We start from the raw sequence: 22,467 nt of genomic DNA, 5'->3' as shown, positions 1-22,467 counted from the left end.
TCCCAAAAAATGTGTTTGCTTGGCTGAAAGGCCAAGAGATATCCTTCCATTCATTAACCAAATCTTCACTTCTAGTTAACTAGTATCGTGTTTGCCTGTTTTCTCGTGTTTAGTCACCAACCCCAGGAGACAGTCTGATGGAGTGGTTAAGTAGATTCAAATCCCAAACCCATCACTTACCAGCTGTGTGACTTGGGGAAATCATTTAACTTCTCTGTGCCTTGGTTCCTCATCTATAAAAGAAGAATGATAAGACCAGTACCTGCCTCCTGTCATAGTTGGAGGGCTAAATGTGATAACCTGCATAAAGCATTCAGCCCAGTGCCTGGCACATAGTAAATGCTCAATAAACATTAGCTGCTATGATTATTCCTAAGGGAAGGACAGAAGTAGTCAAAGCATGGACCAGACAAATCATCTTAGACAGTATTACTCTACGGAGCTGCTCGTCTTGGTTCAAAGCATTTCTGTCTGTCTCCTCTGGAGGCCAAACATGATAATGGAGGAGGCTCCGTCCGAGGTGAAGGACACCCACCAAAGGTCTGGAGGACAGCATGTGTTTTCACTGGCAGGCTGCTAACTAGCCAAACCTCTGGAAAGTCGCAACACCCACTTGGCAAAGTAGACGCTGTCTGCCTTGTTGGAAACATCTTAGGAGTATAATAAATAAAAAGCATTTTGTTTCCATAGTTTGAACTTGTAATTCTGTTGGCCAGGAGCTGTCAAGGAGAGAAGATTAGTGAGTGCAATAATGCTTAACAAAGTGGGGCTGATGAAAGAAGAGCTTCAGCCAGTAGCCCAGCTCTGAACAATAAAACACTTTTAATTGGCACAAAGCAGGCACTTCCCAAAAGGTCCTGGGTCCCGGCAGGGCACACGTCCCACAGTTTGGGACCAGAAATGTTTTCCAGAGACATCCCCACCCTGAGGAGACACACAGGTCCCGGTGTGTTTTGAGACTGTGTGAGGTGGATCAACAGCGGTGGAAATTCTCAGACCTGCCAACATGAAAGGCAAGCACAAACACTGCTCGTATGAGACTCTGGGAAGCCTGGCAGGTCCCCAGTGTTCATGCAAGAGCGTGGTGCTGGGGCCGTGCGGCCGTGGCCTTCTGAACTGGCAAAAGAAGTAGGCTGCCAGAAAGGAGTGGGCTCTGCTGATGCCGGCCACAGAGCCCACGGCTGGCTGGCGCAGTCCAAGAAACGCTGTTTGGAAAGTGGTGGAGGAAATGATATATGTGGCTTAACTGGGTGGAATTTTATCACTGACCTAGAAATCAGTGCCTCGGGCAGCTCAAGAAACAACAGTTTTAAGAGCAAAAGAGAACATAAGGACCGAGGAGCCATGACTCAGAGCTGCAAGGCTGGGTTTTCTGTGGGTTTACATACAGGCAGGACAATGAGCAAACACACTGTATGGTTCACATCCGCACAGGGTCAAGCCGGCACGCCTTAGCGATGGCGGAAGGTCCAAAGAAGGACCACATGAGCTCAGTTAATCAATCATCTTACCGCAGGGATTCATGCGTTAAGAGCCAGGTAAGCCGACAAGTGGCTACAAGAGGGATTTGTGTTTCCTGTGACCTATACATGAGTTCACTATCCAACCAACAGTGGATTTAAAGGAAGGGAAATTAAATGGAGAGGGTGGCAGCAGTTCATGAAAGTAAAAGGAATTTAGTCTTGAATCTCAGATGATGTCAGTTTGCAAGATTAACCAGGAAGAGGTACCATTTGTTCACCCAGTGTCAATTGAATCTCTCCTGGTTAAAGCAAAGCTGTCCTGAGGATGGACAGTCTCCATCCTTCATTCTCAGTTTCTTAGGATAGAAGATTAGCCACGTGTTCCAGTTACCCTGCTCCTTGTAGACATCACCATGCTGCTTTGCCACCTCTGCCTTCTCTATCCCACCAATACCGTCTCCAGGGCCACCTACGTGATCACCGTCATCTCTCTCCCACTGTCACTTCCACTTCCGCCACCACCTCCATCTTCCCTGTCCTCACCTCCACCTCCAACTTCATTTCTACCTCTACTATTATCATCAGCAGCTCCAACAGCCCCTCTACTACTACCACCCCCATTTCCATTTCCACCATCACCTCCACCACTATTACCGCCACCTCCACCATCACCAGTTCCATCACCACCCTACCACCACCACCACTACCATTGTCTCCATCACCACCTCCCCTCCATCTCCACCAATACCCCTTATCACCACCACCACCACCACCACCACCACTATCACTTCTACTACCTCAACCACCCTCCACTACCACCACCTCCTCTCACCTCCACCATTAATGTTTCCCTCCACTTTTACCACTACCACCTCTACTTCCACAAACTCCACTATTGTCACCTCTTCCACCTACACCATTTTCTCCCAAACCACCTCCACTTCCTCTTCCAGCACCATCTCTATCCCTGCCTCCACCACCACCATCACCACCCCCCATTATCTCCATTACAACCTCCACCAACTCCAGCAACACCTCCACTTCCACTACCAATACTACCACCTCCACCATGACTTCCTCCATCAGCTTCTCCATCACCACCTCTACCTCCACTTCCATGGCCACCTCCACTGCTGTCACCACTTCTGTCATCATCACTACCCCCACTAACTCTACCACCCACCAGCATCCCAAGCCATCACCTCCACCACCGTTGTCACCACCTCTACAATCACCACCTCCATCACCTCATCACCTTTGTTACCACACTAGTGTATCTGTAAGCCAGGAGTTAAGGGAAGTATTTTATAACCATTACCTTTATTTAATTCCCACAGAAACTCTATGGGGGGAGGTGGGTATTCCTCTTCCCATTTTACAGATGAAAGTCAGAGAAGTTATGTCACTTGCTCCAAATGACACAGACACAAAAAAGTAAACGCAAATTTCTGTTCCAAGTGTGTCTAAGGCCACGTTCTTGTGTTCTATTGAATCATGACCATTCTCTAAGAAAAAGAGGAAAGTAACTATAAGCAGAGTAAGTATACTTTCTCGCATATCTGTAAGGGCACAACAGAATGAGGTAAGTATTAAGGGCAGAGACATAAGGATGTGGCTCATGGGTGGCCATCCCCGTCCAGTGCCCAGTACAAACTCAGCCTGTGCCTAAGACAGGCTTCTCATTATGAGTTTCCCTTGGAGAAGAGTCCAATGTGTCACCCAGAGAGTCAAAACTATCAAAAATCCCTGGTTTTATAATAATGTAATTCACCTCATTTCTTTAAACTAAGATTTGTTTATTTCAATGAAATTAATGGACATTTTGAAATGGAAAGCATATTTCAGAAATAAAAGAAAATAAAACATAAAAATACATATGGTGGCCATTAAGATATATCTACAAGCCCATATACTGTATAGTGAAAATAAACAGCTCATTTCCTTAATATGGTGTGATCTTAGTAATTACCACTTTAGAATATCTATATAAACTGGAAGAAAGAGAAATATCATTATTGTTTCCTTATCCCATAATATTTAACTGACTTTAGGGATTAAAAAACAAAGGACATCATTATCCTTGCCTATAGTCTCAAGTTATCTTTCAAATGATAAACCATTCCTATAGTCTATCAATCCTAAAACCCAAGCAGAGTCATTGCATGAAGTAGTGGAAAGAATCTGAACTTCAGAGTCAAGCAAAACTGAATTCTTATCATAGTTTTGCTCCTTATTAGCTCTGCTACTCTGGGCAGTTTATTTAACCCAGAATTTCCCCTCTGGTGGGCTGAGGCCCACTGTGGTGCTACATGCCTGTAACATGTGTGCCAAGATATTGATGTCCTCAGCCACCGGGGCAGATTGATTGGTCTTGGGACCCATAACCTCAAGCCTCCTTCATTTCCCCCAGTGGTCAGGATAACTAGTATCATGTTCCATGTGTGCCATGACCTAGAAAATGTTCAGAAGTGCTAAGAACCTGTAAACCTCAGGCCCTTCATCTGTGAGGTGGACAGGAGTACCCCACTCAGAAGACGACTGTCAAGATTCATGCGGGAAAGAACTGGGCTCAGGAACCCACAGAGCTGATGCTCAAAAAAAATTCAATACATCAGGTTCTGCATCTACTTGACTTTTATTATAATTTCTTACACTACAGTCAGCTCATCAAGAAATGGAATGGCTTGACCCTGGGTGTTGAAGAAGGTGAGGAGACTGCACTTCTTTTGGCTGATGGCTAGACAATTATTAATTTGGCATCCACTGTGCACAAAGTACAGCATGGCTGGGGGTACAAGAAACATGCTCTTTCTGCACCATATCCACTCCTATGCAAGCAAGTGCTTACCAAACTGTTAATGACTCCCAAATTTAACATCTTCATTCTTGATTTCAGTCCTGCACTCCAGATCCAAATTTCAGACTTCTTTCTGGACACAGCTACATAGATAACACATGAGCATCTCAACTCTTCCACCTACCATCGACCCTAACCAAGCCTCCTTTGCTCCCGTCTATCATCTGGACTAATGGCGTCATCCTCCAATGGTTGTTCAGGAGCACAACTTCTATCCTCACCCTCCACCACACCATATACCCCTTAATCACACCACCCTGACAAATTCTGGGATTCTCCTTTTACAATACTTCAAACATCCTTTACACCCCCACTGCCCCAGCTCAGTCTTACATTATTTTTCCCTGACCTATCATTATATTAATCTTCTCATTGGTGAGCATGCCTTGGATCCCTCTTGATGGCCATTAATTCTATAGTATTTTGGCATTTAATGGTTTGTAATGAATGAATCATCCTAAAATATGCATGTTCTGTTTGAACACAACTTTTCACTCTTCCTTATATCCACACCCTCTAAAATGTGACTTTGCACCTCCTCCATCAAGAAGAAAAATTTAGCAAAAATAAGCAGGTGAGACTACATTAAACTAAAAAGCTCTGCACAGCAAGGAAACAATCAACAAAATGAAAACCCAACCTACAGAATGGGAGAAAATATTTGTAGATCATATACTTGATAAGGGGTTAATACACAAAATATATAAGGAACTCACACAACTCAATAGCCAAAAAAAAATTTTTTTGATTAATAGAATAGACATTTTTCCAAAGAAGACATACAAATATCCAACAGGTACATGAAAACATGCTCAACATCGCTAATCCTTAAGGAAATGCTAGTCAAAACCACAAGGCACACCTATTAGGATGGCTTTTATCAAAAAAAACAAAAAATAACAAGTGATGGTGAGGGTGGTGATGGTGAGGATGTAGAGAAAAGATAACCCTTCTACACTGCTGTTAGGACTGTAAACTGGCACAGACACTATGGAAAACAATATGGAGGTTCTTCAAAAATTAAAAATACAGCTACCATTGGATTCAGCAATCTCACTTCTGGATATATAGCTGAAGGAAATGAACTGCATTCCCATGTTCATTGCCGCATTATTCACAATAGCCAAGATATGGAAACAACCTAAGCATATATTAGGATGAGTAGATAAAGACAATAATACGTGTGTGTGTGTGTGTGTGTGTGTGTGTGTGTGTGTGTGTGTATCACTGCTCTGCAGGAAGATGAGACCAGGAGAATAGAGATAAGCTTCCCCAGTGGATGCCCTCCTAGACCACCCTTCCCTCAGCCAGCCCAGCCACTGGTCACAGGTAGATGAACAAGCTCAGCCAAGGCCAGAAGAACCACCCAGCAGAGACCAAGCCCAAACTACTGACCCTAAGAATCAGGAGCTAAATAATAATTGATTGTTGTTTTAAGACACTAACTTTTCTGGGCTGTATTAATCAGTAAAACCTGGTACACTTACCCCTTTTGAGCTCCTCCATTGTGGGGGAAACAGACTAAAATCAGTCTGATATAAAAGTACAATACCCCTAGTGTGTCCCAATTTGTCTTTCAAGGTTTATCTCCTATTTTCCCCATCTGTCTCCCACACCATCACTACTAGACCAGTTGCAAAACTTGTCACTTGCCCAATTTTTCCATATTTGTTTACCCTTATTATTATTAATTATTTTTCTGTAAGTTGATTTATACCTAACATTGTTCTTACTTAAACTTCTTTCTAACACTAAGCAACCATAACTTTAATAGACTAGTCACATTTTTAGAACATATTAAAAATAATTTATAACTATTAAAATGAATATATACACATTAAAACAAAAAGTTGTTCATCCATCCAAGTCCTATGCAGTATATTCACCAGAACATGATAAGCATTCTACTTCTCTCAGACTTGTTTTTTTTCATATGACTGAATTCTCATTTAGATTGTGACCCAGTGTATGACAGAGACCACTTTTAATTTGGTGTCCAATTGGTCATTAAATGGTTCTGAACTTCAGGTGGAACCAGAGTTTTAAGAACCTTGAAATTAAAACCAAGGAATTTGATTCCTGTGGGAACTCTTGTATCATGAGTATAATAGACTGAACATTAGGGAAGACTGGAAACAAAGGGACCAGTTAGGAAACAATTTCATTAGTCTAGGAAAGAGACCAAAATGAGAGGTAAATGAGAAAAGAGGTAAAAATGACCTGAACTGAGCTGAACTGGGCAGTGGAGGAAAACTGAGTGTTGATAATTTTTAAAAAGGGTCAGGAGAGGGAATCAACCATGTGTGAAAGATGGTGAAGGTAATTCTATATATTGTTGAGTTAGAGGAATGAAAAACATGAAGGACCTGAAGATAACTTTGAAATTTGGGTTGTGATGTAAATATATTAATAAGGTTAACATGAACAACATATTTGGTAGATATGCAGGTGTTAGAGAGGTAAACAATGGTGAAGATGCTGAGTTTTATTTTAGATGTGATTTCTGTTCCAGGACATAAGCCTAGTATTTGACAAACAAGAGGATAAAGAAAATAGTTTTTGAGAAGAATTGACAGAGCAACTCCAGAGAGATGGTTAAGATGGTGCACCACGTGGGTTTGGTCTGATTTTGTTTATCTGGTGGCATGATTTTGCATTTCTTCTTCAGAATCATCAACTTTTGAATGAAAGACCAATTTTGGTTTTTTATTTAATTTTTGTTCATATATCAAATCCACCCCAGATCTATGAGCAAGAAATATATGTTTGTCAGTGTAAGCCCATGAGAATCTGGGGCTGTTTGTTATGTGGTATTACTGCAGCAAAATCTGACTAATACACTGCTTCTCTGAAGGAATTAATAATTGTTGAGCATAAGAAAAAAAGAGAATCAGTTTACCCTGAAATTTAGAAACCAGGTGACTGAGAATGTGTCACTTCTATAATGTACTCAAGTACTAAGTAAATATTTCTTTCTTTCTTTTCCTTTATTCCTGATGTATAGTATTTTTTAAAAAATTAATGCATTTGTAATAGTAAATAACATTATGCTCTTGGAAGAGTTCCAAACTTTTTGTGGATTACATACCTTGGTAAGAAGGTAATGAAAACCATGGATGCTTTCTTGGAAAAAAACCCCAGCAAACAACATTCCACAAACCATCTTCTCACAAACCCTAAACCGAGAAGAGCATTAAAAAGGAGATAATGGTAACTAATAGGAACCTGCTGTATAAAAAAATAAATTAAATAAAATTCAAAAACAAATTAAATAAATAAAATAAAATAAAAAGGAGATAAAAGGCTTTTGTTGATATTCTCCCTACTGGATGTTGGAACTTTCTTTACCTCTATGTTATCTGACTATAGACATTTAGATTGTGATCAGGGAAGAGTGGGTCTCCTGATTCAGAACAGAGCTATAAAACGTGTCTTCATTGCAATTTGAAAAGGACTGGCCAAGAGCATTGTTTGGGAGAGGGAGTTGATATATAAAAAGGATTGCATCTAAAATTAGTAGTTTGTAGATAATTGCACTCATTAATTTTCAATCTATTCACTGAAAAGTACTTTGGAGGATAAAGGAAACTTGAGAGTAAAAAATTGAGTTGCTTTCCTCAAAAATTGGAATACAGAGAAATATTTAATGGAAAATTTTCATTTGATATAAACTTACAGAAGTATACCTATTCCAAATTAGCAATTTTCTCTCCAAGACTATCTCTAAAAGGGGACAGCTTCAGTCAGTATAAAAGATATAAAGACTTGTCTTTTTAAACTAAAAAGAAGACGATAGAGCTTCTGATGGAATTCTTTGCAGTCTTGTCACTCACATCCTTCCAGAATAAGATGTTTAATATGAGACACACCTGAAAGGGTCAGAAAGATGGAGCCTAACCAAGAGAGGATGGTCATCTATTCAAAAGTCTCCTCAACTCAATCCGGGTTAACCCCATCTAACAAGTTTTCACTTGTTCTTTTGACCCTGAGAATCTACGTGTCATAATTTTACTTGAAAGGTGGGAGTTACATTTTCAACAATACGAGAAATTTCTCAAAGCAGCAAAAATAAAATTGGTCTTTGCCTTGGCCTGCCACCATTACTTCATTGCTATGACATATGACATAATAGTTAGTCCTCAGACTCGGGGGTGTTTCTAATGAGCTGGAGTTGGAAGGGTCCCAGTGGAATGCAGTGAACCAAAAGAACCACTGTTCTTTCAAATTCCAACATGATATTAGGAGGGAAAACAAAGGGCTCTTCAAGAGCCAGAGGTCAACCTGTTAAGTAAGTGGTGTATCAAAAAGTGGCAATAATGAAGAGGGAATGGCCAGTTTCAGAGCTTGGCAACAGGTAGTTGTCTCCTACCTCTGCTATATTATAGCTTCTACTTCATCAGTAATGGTAATGAGTATGATATTTTCAAAATATTCTGATAACTTGGCATGTTATCACCTGACCTGAGATCCTTGTCACAGGACTGCATCAAAGGAAAAATTATTACAGTTTTCAGTGCATATATATTATTATAAATAAATGAAAAATGTCAATAATTTTTTAATTGTATATAGAAAATAAGTAAAAAGAAAGAGACAAATATCTACCTAGGACATGAGTTAGATCCCTTTTTGCTCCTGGGCGCAAAGGACCCACGGAGGGGCAGCCACTTTTCCTATGACCCATGTGAGTCATAAACGTCCTACTCCCTCTGGGAATGTATGTAACTGTTTAGCCAATTATCACCAAGACAGCCCAGTGGCTACCCCAATATCAAGATACCTAAGGGCACAGGAACTAACAATCCTCTTCCAAATGCTGAAAGTCATAGAAATGGACATGGGGATCTCATTTCTAATCCCACCATGAACCCTTAATCCTCATTCAGGACACTTGGACAAGCTTCTTGTCTTGGAAATCTCCAAACAAAAATGACTAATAATATGCAGTTCCCAGATACACCCACATATTTTAGGACAAACCTGTTCAACATATACCCTTCTAGGAGAGGGGTTTGGGACAAGGGGCATGGAGGGAGCTGTAGGTTACTTACCTCTAGGCTTCTCGAACATGCTCCAGAAATATTTTTGCCCATGATGAGCCCACAGTTACAGTGATAGAACAAACTGGGAAACAGCTAGGAATATATAAAATTTGAATAAAACAACAGCTTTGACCTAGTGGACCTAGACAAAGATCTTTATACCTAGAAATATAGAATAGATATATTTTAATTTTTTATTATGGAAAATTTCCAAATATACATAAAAATATAGAGAGCAGTGCAGTAAACTGCAATGTGTCCATCAAGCAGCTTTGACAGGTTAATATTGTGCCAGCTGCATTTCTATTTCTCACTCTGACTTCTCCTATCCCATTCACTCTCTCTTCCTCTTTTATTTCATGGAGTCATAGAATACACACTTTTTAAACTCCTGTGGTAGATTTATTGCAAAATATGGCCCCAGTTCTTCGTGTAACCATCCATATCCTTGCCCTTTTCCATGTTACTGTTCAGTGCCCTCCCAACATGGGCAGCACAAACACAGACATGCAACTTAGTTTAGCCAAAGTTATTTTAGCAGGAATAGCAGAGGATTGAAATAGTGTTTTTGCCTTCTCTCTTTGTTTCTGCCATCCCCATGAGAAAATGCCTGAGCTAGCTGACTGGAGGTTGAAAGTCCCAGTTATCCTAGCTGAGGCTAGCCTAAATTAGCCAACAGCCAGCCAACTTCTAGATCATCAAATAAGCCTAGCCAAAATCAGCAGAACTTTCTAGCCAACCATCCCTGGACTCTGAGTGGTACATGCTATTACTATACGCAGCTGAGGACTTGTAGATGTTTCATGGCATTATTTTGACAAGAAATACCTGACACAGAACCTATGGAATATTTATAAGTATTATGTGTTTCTGGTCAAAATGCAAAAAGAAGCACGCAAAGGACAACACCCCTCATATACTTATAAAATTAGATAGATAGATAGATAGATAGATAGATAGATAGATAGATAGATAGATAGATAGATAGATAGGTAGATAGATAGATAGACAATGTTTTTAATCAAGGGAAACAAATACCAGCTAATGAATTATGCATTAAGATCAAAAGAAAAAGTAAGTGTAAACAGAGAGGACAGAGTAAAGACTGACAGTGCCAGCTTTTGAGCTCTGGTCTGGACAAAGGTGCTGATGGCCTGAATTCAGCCCCTGCAGGGAAATACGGCCTGTGAACACCCAGAGACCAGAGCCAAGGTCACTGTGTGAGGGGGCTGGTGTAGGGCTCCTGGAGAGTGAACATTGGCTGAGAAAAGCAGCCATCGCCACCCATATATTTATGGTCAATTGATTCCAAAGAGAGTGCCAAGGCATTCAATGGGTGAAAAGAATGGACTTTCTAACAAATGATGCTGGATCAAATGAATAGCCAATGAGCAAAAATAAAATTAGATTCCTACCTCATGCTGTAAGTAAAAATTTACTCAAAATGAATCAAAGATCTAAATGTAAGATCTAAAACTATAAAACTCTTAGAAGGAAACATTGGTGTAAATCTTCATGACCTTGTATTAGACAGTGATTTCTTAGACATGATCCAAAAAGCATATGCAACCAAAACATTAGACAAATTGAACTTCATGAAAATTTAAAACTTTTGTACTTCAAAGACCATCATCAAGAAAGTGAAAAGACAACTCACAGAATGGCAGAAAATATTTGCAAGTCATATATCTGATAAGGGTCGAGTATCCAGAGTGAAGAACAAAGAACTCTTATAATTCAACAATAAAAGAAGAACCCAAGTTAAAAATGAGCGGAAGACTTGAATAGACATTTCTCCAAAGATACACAAATGATCATAGGTACATAAAAAGATATTCAACATCATAATCATTAGGGAAATGCAAATCAAAACCACAATGTGATACATCTTCATATCCACTAGGATGGCTATAATCAACAAGACAAACAATAACAAGTGTTATCTAAGATGTGGAGAAATTGGAACCCTCATGCATTGCTGGTAGGAATGTAATCTAGTGCAGCCACTGTAGAAAACAGTTTGGCAGTTTCTCAAAAAGTTAAACATTAAGTTACCATATGACCCAGCAATTCTATCCCTAGGTATATACCCAAGAGAATTGAAAATATTTATTCACATAAAGATTTGTACACAAATGTTCATAGTGGTATTATTCATAATAGCCCAAACAACTCAAATGTCCATAAATCGATGAATGGATAAGCAAAATATGGTATTATCCATGTAATAAAATATTATTCACCCATGAAAAGGAATGAAGTACTGATTTATGCTACAATATGGATGAACCTTGAACACATTACACTACGTAAAAGAAGCCACACCAAAATAAGGCCACATACTGTGTGATTCTATTTATATGAATTGTTTGGAATAAGGAAATCTATAGAAATAGAAAGTAAATTAGTAGTTTTCAGGGGTTGAGGGAGTGAGGAATGGGGAGTGACTGCTAAGGAGTTCATGGTTTCTTTCGGGGGTGATGGAAATGTCCTGGAATTAGACAGTGGTGATGGCTACACAACCTTGGAAATAGAGTGAAAAACACTGAATTGTAGACTTTAATAGGGCTTTTTTTATTACATGTGAATTATATAATAGTAAAGATACATATAAGATAGATTGAGTAGATTTACCAGTTTCTAATAGGAGTTTCAGAAGGAGGATGTAGAGAAAAAAACCCAGAGCATCAATAATCAAACAGTTGAGATCTTTCGACATTGAAGGATTATGTGAGACTCCAACTTAAAGCAGCATGCTGAGTGTGGAACAGGTTTAAAGAATAAATCTATATATGAAAATAGCTTGGCAAGATTGCACAACAATAATAGTAATAATGTTTAAAGCTGCTGGAGAAACTATAAATTACCTTAAAAAGACTGACGAAGACACTAATAGCAGCTTCTCAAGAGCTCCAAGAGCTGCTTCGAAAATAGTGGAGATTTATCATTATATTACTCAGGGAAAATTATTTTCTTTTTTAAAAAATTACTTTCAATCAGAACTTTATATTCAGCTAAGTTATGACTCAAAAGTAAAGTTCCAAAAAATAACATTTGTATATTTCAAAAAAAAAAAAAAAAAATCAGTGAGTCCCCAAAGTTAAAATTTATATAGGACACATTATTTGGTCACATTGCAGTAAATTATATATTCATAATAAACATAAGTTTTTCAAGGAAATCACTTTAAAATTAATTTTAAAATCAACCTTCTAATTAAAGAGGAAATCAGAACTGAAATTAAACATGATTTAAATTGAATGACAGAATATGTGACCAAGATGGAACTTTTAATTGCTATTCTATCATTTCTAATTATTCCTCACATAACGCAAGGTAATTATGTATACCTTTGATTACATTTATTTCATTTCTATATTATTTTCTTCTATTTATTTCTATTTTTGTTCTCTATTTCTTCTCCTACTCTGTTTTTTTTTCATTTTGTCATGTCTTTATGTATCAACATTCCATTCTACATTTCTGTTTCTATTTTACTGCCTATTTCTCTTTTCTATTCCTATTTCTATTCTGTATTTCTATTTGCATTCTATATCATTTCTATTTTTTTATGTATTAGCTGTCCATACCATACACTGATGCTCAAATCTAAATAAGGAGATTTTGGTTTATTTACAATAACTCGTGTCTCCTCCTGTTCTCCTGCCAGTATTTGGGATTCCTGTTGTTGTGATTCAGTTCTCTTTTGATTTCCCTAAATGCCCCCCATCCCTTATCTTACTGAGGTTCTCATTGCCTCTAGTACCTCAGTCCTTCCCCATGCTTGTCACATTTCCACTCTCGCCTCAGCCGAGGTTCCTGCCAGTTTATCCTGCTCTTGTCACCAGCTTCTCCCATCCCCTATAGCCAGGGCTCTGAGTACCTGCCAGGGTTGTCTCTTGCCCTGGACTGTCATCACCACTGCCTTGTGGAGCTACCAGTGCTCACCTCCTACTGCTGTTTGCTCTCTGAGTCCTCATCTCCCATAGGGGTCGTAAATGATTATGATTATTTTATTTGTCTCAACACTATCCTTCACAGCCATGTGTTCCTACATCAGGGCTGGTTACCATTCTGGCTCTGTGACTAAGACCCCCTCCTTCTTTTCATCTTCAGACCCCGTTACTGAGCCTCGCTAATTTTGTCACAATTAGGGGAAAATTATCTCTACTGCAAGACTAAGGGAAAAGTCCTATAGCAGGTAGCATCTGATTCTTTTTAAAAAGTAAAATTGTTGATGTCATGACTGGGCATGAATTTATGGAAATTCATCAAGCTGTATACATGTGATGTATGCACTTTTCTATATATATATTACACTTTAGTGAAATAATTGTTTTAATAAAACCTTAAAGTGTATTATAATTTTTAAAGTGTAAAAATAAGAAATAAAATAGAGGGAATTCCCTGGCTGTCCAGTGGTTAGGACTCTGGGCTTCCACTGCAGGGGTCCCAGGTTCAATTCCTGGTCAGGGAACTAAGATCCTGAAAGCTGTGTGGCATGGCCAAAAAAAATAAAAAAGTAAGAAATAAAATAGAAGTATAGAATTAAAAGATTTAAAAGAACTAAATCAAAAAGTTAACATATCCACAGATAGAAAATATTAATGGGATTTCTGCTTGGAGTGGAGAGTACTAGGGCTCTATGTTTCTTTCCTTCTTTCTCAATTTTCTAGATTTTCTGTAATGAGAAGGCATTGCTTTATGTTTATGAGTATGTGTATATGTGTGTGTGTGTGTGTGTGTGTGTGTGACCTAAATGAGTTCTAGTAACTTCTATATCTGAATAGCATTTTCGAGCAGAATACTTACGTGTAATTATATGGAAATAGAGATAAGAAGGATCCTGGACACAAAATCCATTGGTATATCTTTACTTATGCCCCATATCTTATTTTTCCCCCACTATGATTTTTCCTTCTTTAGCTGTATCTTCATCACTGTCTTCACCTTCCTCTATTTCACTGTTTTATTGAAATCAACTCCTTAATGCTATCTCCTGTACTGTTTCAAAAATTCCTGACTTTAATGGACAGAAGACCTAAATAGACATTTCTCTGAAGAAGACATGTAGATGGTCAACAGGCACATGAAAAGATGCTCAAACATCACTAATTATTAGAGAAATGCAAATCTAAAGTACAATGAGGTATCACCTCACACTGGTCAAAATGGCCATCATCAAAAAGTCTACAAATAATAAATGCTGGAGAGGGTGTGGAGGAAAGGGAACTCTCCTACACTATTTGGTAGGAATGTAAATTGGTGCAGTCAATATGGAGAACAGTATGGAGGTTCCTTAAATAACTAAAAATAGAGCTACCATATGATCCAGCAATCCTACTCTGGGGCATATTTCCAGAAAAGATGAAAACTCTTAATTCAAAAAGATACGTGCACCACCATGTTCATAACAGCACTATTTACAACAGCCAAGACACGGAAGCAACTTAAGTGTCCATTAACAAAGGAATGGATAAAGAAGATGTGGTATATATACAATGGAATATTACTCAGCCATTAAAAAGAATGAAATCATGACATTCGCAGCAACATGGATGGACCCAGAGATTATCACACTAAATGAAGTAAGTCAGAAAGAGAAAGACAAATATCACATGACATTACTTATTTGTGGACTCTTAAAAAAAAAAAAGTGACACAAATGACTTTATTACAAAACAAAAATAGACTCACAGACATAGAAAACAAACTTATGGTTACCAAAGAGGAAAGGGAGGAAACTTCTAAACAAATTAGAAGTTTAGGATTAACAGATACACAGATACACACTACTATATATAAAATATACAACAAGGACCTACTCTATAGCACAGGGAACTATATTCAGTATCTTGTAATGGAAAAGAATCTGAAAAAGAATATATATATTATGTATGTATATTATATACATGTATAACAATCACTTTGCTCTACACCTGAACACAACATTGTAAATCAACTACACTTCAATAAAAAATTCTTGATTTTAGTCACTCAGTAAATTTTCAAAATAAAAGGAATCTGGGAAAAAATTTTTAAAGCTTTCTTAATAGCTAAATGAAGCAATTAAATAAAAGATGGCTTCAGGTTCATCATGATAATGAATTGGGACCGTTTGAACAGGGAGAAGTCTCAAAACATCCTTCATTTTGATTCAGCCTTAATATTTGCCTTTTATCAGATATCAACTTTGAGATAAACCTTTTAGAAGTTGGTCCATTGCTTATAACAAATCCAGAACAGTTTTAAACAATTTCCCCTTTATCTGATGGAGTGAAGATTGTCAGAGATGAGCCCCAGCTGGGGCCCAAATTAGAGTAATTAAGAAGCAAAAAGCCAAAGTTCTTTTCTATAATTGGTTTATTTTATTAGAAGATAAAACAGTATTGCTGGTGCAGAATTTGTCATACTTACAGAAACAGAAAGAGAGGGCATTGTTTAAGTGCTATGTGTAACAGATATGAAAGTGATAGCCTCAGAAAACAAGATTGGGTCATCAAACATTAAGACGTATGCTTAAAAAGACATGTAATTTTACTTGTATGATAAGAATATAGCCATTACCAAATAAGGAAGTGCTTCATTAAAACTATCATCAAACATTCCTCTGTGGTCAGGAGAGAGACCTGCTGTACCTACTTATCTGATGTTTTTGAAAAACTCTTAGAAACCCTAACTATACTTAGGGAAAAAAGAGAAATTTATATACAACAACACTAGCTAAAATGTTTTGAGGCCTTAATATAGTTACTTCTCTTTTCTGGAGACACTATTCATGCTTATAAAAGTCAATCAAAAATTAAAATAAAAAAAAATCCTACAACACTTAATACTGTTTATATCAGTATCTCCTGACTCAACATGCAGGCAATGTTATGAAAAAAACACTCAGGTACTAAAATTTAGCAGTTGCATCTTTGGATTCATTTCAAATGCTTTTCCCAAATGCAATGAATTGTCAATATATTGTGAGCTCCTCAATAGTAGAAACCTTCTCTATCCTTTAAGCATTTCTCATAACTTCTACAGTCCCTTATAAAAAGTAGAAACCTTGTAAAAAAAAAATCTGCTAATAACTTCTAAATAAACTCTCTTTTCTGCACCAATGGTGAATGTAATTGATGACATTACTTTTAGTAGATTCTTCTTTGTTAATACTGTTTTGTATGGATTTAGTAAAATGAATTTGTCATGGCAATGTAGATATTGACAATCATTAGAAAGAGAAATCGATTCCAAAGTAGACAGTAGCTGGGAAAACAGCTCACATTATGGTTGAACCACTCTCTAAAAATTACAAAGCTCCTTGATATTTATTAACTCGTTCAATATAACATCCCTGAGAGATATGTTTTATTAATCTTTTTGTTAAGTTGCCTATCTTAGATTACACATTCTTGACAGCTAAGTAATGCTTATAATGGAAATAAATATATCATTAGAGAAATCATCCATTCCCCACTTTTTCAGCCCTGCTACTACTCCCCAGAGACAACATCATCCTTTCTAATTCTGACCATTCTAAAGATTCCCCACATAACTGTCTAAAAAATATGTTTATGCCACTACTTCTCTATGTCATCAGTTAAATATCACTGACATAAATAATGAGAACTTGGATCATTTACAGTGTCTCCTCTCCCTCTCTCTCCTCCTAATGTTTGATATGTATATGGTTGATACTATCATTGTCTTACTTAGTTCCATTTTCGGAGGAGACTCTACAGTAACAGGAGAGAAGAAGGATTTGGTGTAGGTAGACAAAGGAAGAATTGACTATTTGAAGTCAGGAAGATGAAGGAATTCTTGTCTTACAGTTATTACCTTTAAATTAAGAGATAAAATCAAAAGGTATGAGTGTGGTCAGAAGTCTGAAGAGAGTTCACCACATATTTATTAAGCTCCTACTCAGGGTGTTGTGATAGATACTTCTAGGCTTGACTGGGGATTTGGGAAAGATTTCATGGAGGAAATTCCAAGCTGGTGCTTGAAAGATAGGGCTGACTTAGGCAAGTGGAGGGAGGGAAAGGGAAAGAGAGCATTCCAAGCAAAAGAGAGCTTAAACAAGGGCTTGAAGTATGGGCAAGGTAGGGGTGAAAAGGCTTCAGATGAAAGATGATTGATGCAACTGGAGAGATGGTCAGGGGTCAGGCTAGGAGAGCTCTTTTATGGTGTGCTATGCATCAATTATTTTACATGTTTATGAAGTGATGCCACTGAAGAATGATAAGCAGGAGAGAGACATGCCTACTTTTATTTAATCTTTTACATAGTTCACTCTGGCAAGAATGAATGTTTTAGAAAGGGGAAATGGAGTCAGAGAGATCATTTTGATAGCTTCTATTAAAACACTGGTGAGAAATGGTGTGGGAATGATAGAAGGAATGAACAGAGGGACAGGTTCAAGTAGTATTTGAAGATAAGATGATCATGACTTGTGGATTGTTTGATTTTATGGGATGAACTAGAATTGATTTGATGGGAAAGAGAAAGATTTATGAGTAACTTCTTGCTTTCTGGTTCAATGTAACCAGACAAATAGTAATACCATTAACTGACAGAAGGATTACAGAAGGAAAGGCAGGTTTAGTAGAGGTTGTGGGTGGGGAGGAAGTTGAAGGATCTGTTGAACGTTCAGAATGGAATATCAAGCAATTATTAGCATATATAAATCTAAAGCTCAAAAGAGGAGTTTGCTATAATTTTGAGGTGGTGGTGAGCCATGAGAATGAGTTCCATTAGGAAAAGAGGGCTAAGACCAGAATTTTGAGAGGCAGCAAATGTTAAGGCCTGGGCAACAGATGATAAGCCCATTAAAAAAATAACATAAAAAATAACTGAGAGAAGAACCAGTTGGTACAAATCCCAGAGAATTGGAAGAGTTACAAAGATGAAATGTTCATGGTCAGTAATGTAAAATGTCACAGAGGGATGAAGGGGACCATATAGAATTGACAACCTTTATCATGGCAGGTCAGTAGCACTGGACAGACAAAGCCAAGTCAGACCTTCCTTAGTGTGGGGAGGAGGGATGAGAAGTGCCCACAAGGTGGTGAAGAAGTAATTGAGGCACTTTGGCAAGTAGCTTGGCTAGAAAGGAAAAGAGAATGATGGTCAGTGTGGCCAGATCAATAGGGTGGGGGCTTTATCTGCCCAGAAAAGAGTAAATATAGGCATGTACTTTGGCTAAGAGTCAAGTAGATGCCTAATATTTCTCTATTTTGACAGGAATATGATGCAAGATCACCTCCTGGGAGAAGGGTTGGGTAGGGTAGAGGTTTTGAAGGGAGTAGCAAAATTGTGGAATTTACTCATAGGACATTGAGAGAGAATCTAACACAATCCAGAGTAGTCTTGAGGGCTCTGCTGAGGTTGGAGGAAAAATTAGAGATTCAGCCTTTGTTTCTCTTTTCTATTTCTCCTTCCCATATCAGCCTTTTCAATTATAACTTCTCACTTACCCCATTCCGGACTAAATGAATGAAAACAGCAATGGTACTGTCATTACCAAAATGACCAAGAAGACATTGCACACCTTCTAGATCACTAGACACACAGGTGGGAGCAACCCAGGATGTGGATGATCCAACTACACTGTGTAAATATGTGCAAATTACTTGACAACACTGTACATCTGTTTTCCCATCTGAAAAACAGAAATCATATTACCTACCTTATAAGACTATATGGATTAATGGAGATGATATATGGATAAACCTAGAACACTGCTTGGTCCAAAGGAGACTATCCATAAATTTAACTTCTTTCCATAAAGAGGGAAGAATAATAATCAATGTGTTAAAATGGATAGAAAAGGGAATCATAGTAGATGATAAAATAACAGGAAACAGGGCAAAGGATTGGGAAAGGAGCTTGCTAAGTAGATTCTCATCACAAAGAAAAACACATGAGAAACCAAGACAGAGATGGAGATGGATGCTTCTAAAAGAAGATTCTCCTAGTATAAAAGTGTGGAGGAGGGCAAGGGAAACACTCAAGCACCATTAATCACAATCCTTGATGTCACTCCCTCTGGGTTTCAGGAAGAAAGAAACAGGCAGAAAAAGCATGTGTAGTCCTGTATATCATTCAAAAAAGCAGCTGCTACTCAAATCTGGAAAGTCAAGGCTCTTTAAAAAAAAATGCTGGAGCCAAACAAGATCCCAGAAATAGCATACTTGTAGAAAACCACTCACTGCTTCTGGGAAAATAGATTTAGGGTTGAATTAAGGATAACATTGCACAATGCAGACTGGAAGAGAAAGGAAACAGAATTGGACTGGGTTTGTCTGAAGGTTCCTGTCATTGGTTCATTCAGCAAATAATTACTGAATACCTATTGCATGCCAGACTCTGTATCCACTGTAGGAAAATGATTTCTCCTTTAAGCATATTAAGGTTCATCAAAATAGTTATTGGCTTTATGGATCTGGAAAACCACACACTTTTTAGAGCAAGGGAACTCAGTCTAATGTGAAAGAATATTAAACTGGAAATCCTGGAGATATATGAAAATTATTTCATCTCTGTCACCAATTAGCTGTACCACCTTAATTAAGCCTCTATGACTCTATACCTTTCAACCACAGTCTTCTCCCTGTGTCATAAATCCAGATGAGTGTCCATTAACAGGGGTCTCCAACCCCTGGGCCATGGACTGGTAATGGTCCTTGGCCTGTTAGGAACTGGGCTGCACAACAGGAGGTGAGCAGCGGGCAAGCGAGTGGAGCTTCATCTGTATTTACAGCCGCTCCCCATCGCTCGAATTACCACCTGAGCTCCGCCTCCTGTCAGATCAGCGGGAGCATTATATCCTCATAGGAGCGTGAACCCTACTGTGAACTGCGCATGCGAGGGATCTAGGTTGCGTGCTCCTTATGAGAATCTAATGCCTGATGATCTGAGGTGGAGCTGAGGCAGTGATGCTAGCGCTGGGGAGTGGCTGCAAATACAGATTATCATTAGCAAAGAGGTTTGACTGCACAGAGACCATAATAAATCAATTGCTTGCAGACTCATATCAAAACCCTATCAAGTGAGTGGCAAGTGACAATTAAGCCGCATCTGGTGGCAGCTTTATAGTGGCAAGTGAGTTGATGTACTTCAATTGTACAGCTGCATCTGGCGGCAGGCTTTAAGTCAGAATCTGACACTTCTTTTAGTCCGTGTGTGGCCCACCCATTATTTTATTTACCACTTCCATCCGTGTCGCTTTCCTTTACTGCACACTTGTCTCAGTCACAGTTTTGGTAAGCCCACAAGCTAACCCTAGCCAAAATGAGTAAAAAACAAACGTCGCTGGAGAGCTTCTTTGAAAATGGGGAAAGACCCAATGATGAGGCAGCAGAAGACTCTAAGACTGCCAACAAAAAGAAAACTGCATTTAAAAGAAAATACCAAGAGTCCTACTTAAATTATGGGTTCATTGCAACAGGTGATTCACAATCTCCAAGCCCGCTTTGTATAATATGTGGCGACCGGCTATCCAACGAAGCCATGAAACCTTCAAAACTGCTTCGCCACATGGAGACCAAGCACCCTGCATTAAAAGACAAGCCTTTGGAGTTTTTCAACAGAAAAAAACATGAACACGAAGAACAGAAGCAATTATTGAAGGCCACCACCTCATCAAATGTGTCTACACTGAGAGCATCATTCTTAGCGGCTAACCACGTTGCTAAAGCTAAGAAGCCCTTTACTATAGGTGAAGAGTTGATCCTGCCTGCTGCTAAGGACATTTGCCATGAACTTTTAGGAGAGGCTGCAGTTCAAAAGGTGGCACGTGTTCCTCTTTCGGCTTGCACCATAACTAGATGAATTGATGAAATAGCAGAGGATATTGAGGCACAATTGTTAGGGAGGATTAATGAGTCACTGTGGTATGCAATCCATCTACCGATGTTGACAACAAGGCAACAATGCTGGTTTTTGTGCGATGTATTTTTCAGGAGGATGTACATGAGGGTATGTTATGTGCACTTTTGTTGCCAACCAACACCACAACTGCAGAACTATTCAAGTCTTTGAATGATTACATATCAGGAAAACTGAATTGGTCATTTTGTGTTGGTATATGCACAGACAAAGTGGCTGCCATGACTGGACGGCTTTCTGGTTTCACTACTCGGGTCAAAGAGTCGCTTCTGAATGTGAGTCTACGCACTATGTCATCCATAGAGAAATGCTGGCTAGCCGAAAAATGTCACCTGAAGTTAACAACGTTTTTCAGGATGTGATTAAAATTATCAACCACATTAGAGTACATGCCCTTAACTTAGTCTGTTTACACAGCTCTGTGAGGGGATGGACGCAGAGCACACACGTCTTCTCTTATACACAGAAGTGAGATGGCTTTCTAAAGGTAGATCACTGGCCAGAGTTTTTGAGTTATGAGAGCCACTCCAGAGATTTCTTTTAGAAAAAGAGTCACCACTGGCAGCACATTTCAGTGACACAGAATGGGTCGCAAAATTTGCTTACTTGTCTGACCTGTAACCTGCTCAACGAACTCAATCTGTCACTTCAGGGGAGAACGACAACTGTGCTCAAGTCGGCAGATAAAGTGGCTGCATTCAAAGCCAAACTGGAATTACGGGGGCAACGAGTGAACATTGGGATTTTTGACATGTTTCAGACATTAGCAGAGATTTTGAAAGAGACTGAGCCAGGGCCTTCTTTCTCCCAGCCAGTGCATGATCACCTATCTCAGCTTTCAAAAGAGTTTGAGCATTACTTCCCAACCACAAAAGACACCCCCCCACCCCCCGCAAAACTGGGAAGGAAGGAATGGATCTGCATTTGTGAATAAGCCAGGTGAATCGACTTTGTCCATGCTAGAAGAGGATCAACTGCTTGAGATCGCGAATAACGGTGGCCTTAAAAGTATGTTTGAGACAACTTCAAATCTCCATACATTCTGGATTAAAGTCCAGGCGAAATATCCTGAGATTGCCACAAAAGCACTGAAAAGCCTGCTTCCATTTCCAACATCCTATCTTTGTGAGGCAGGGTTTTCTTCGGTGACAGCAACCAAAACAAGATTGCGGAGTAGACTGACCATAAGCAACACACTTCGGGTGTCACTGTCTCCCATCACCCCCAG

Source organism: Eubalaena glacialis, chromosome 13 (genome assembly GCF_028564815.1).
Source record: "Eubalaena glacialis isolate mEubGla1 chromosome 13, mEubGla1.1.hap2.+ XY, whole genome shotgun sequence".
Classification (NCBI taxonomy): Eukaryota; Metazoa; Chordata; class Mammalia; order Artiodactyla; family Balaenidae; genus Eubalaena; species Eubalaena glacialis.
Note: the sequence above shows the minus strand (reverse complement) of the source record.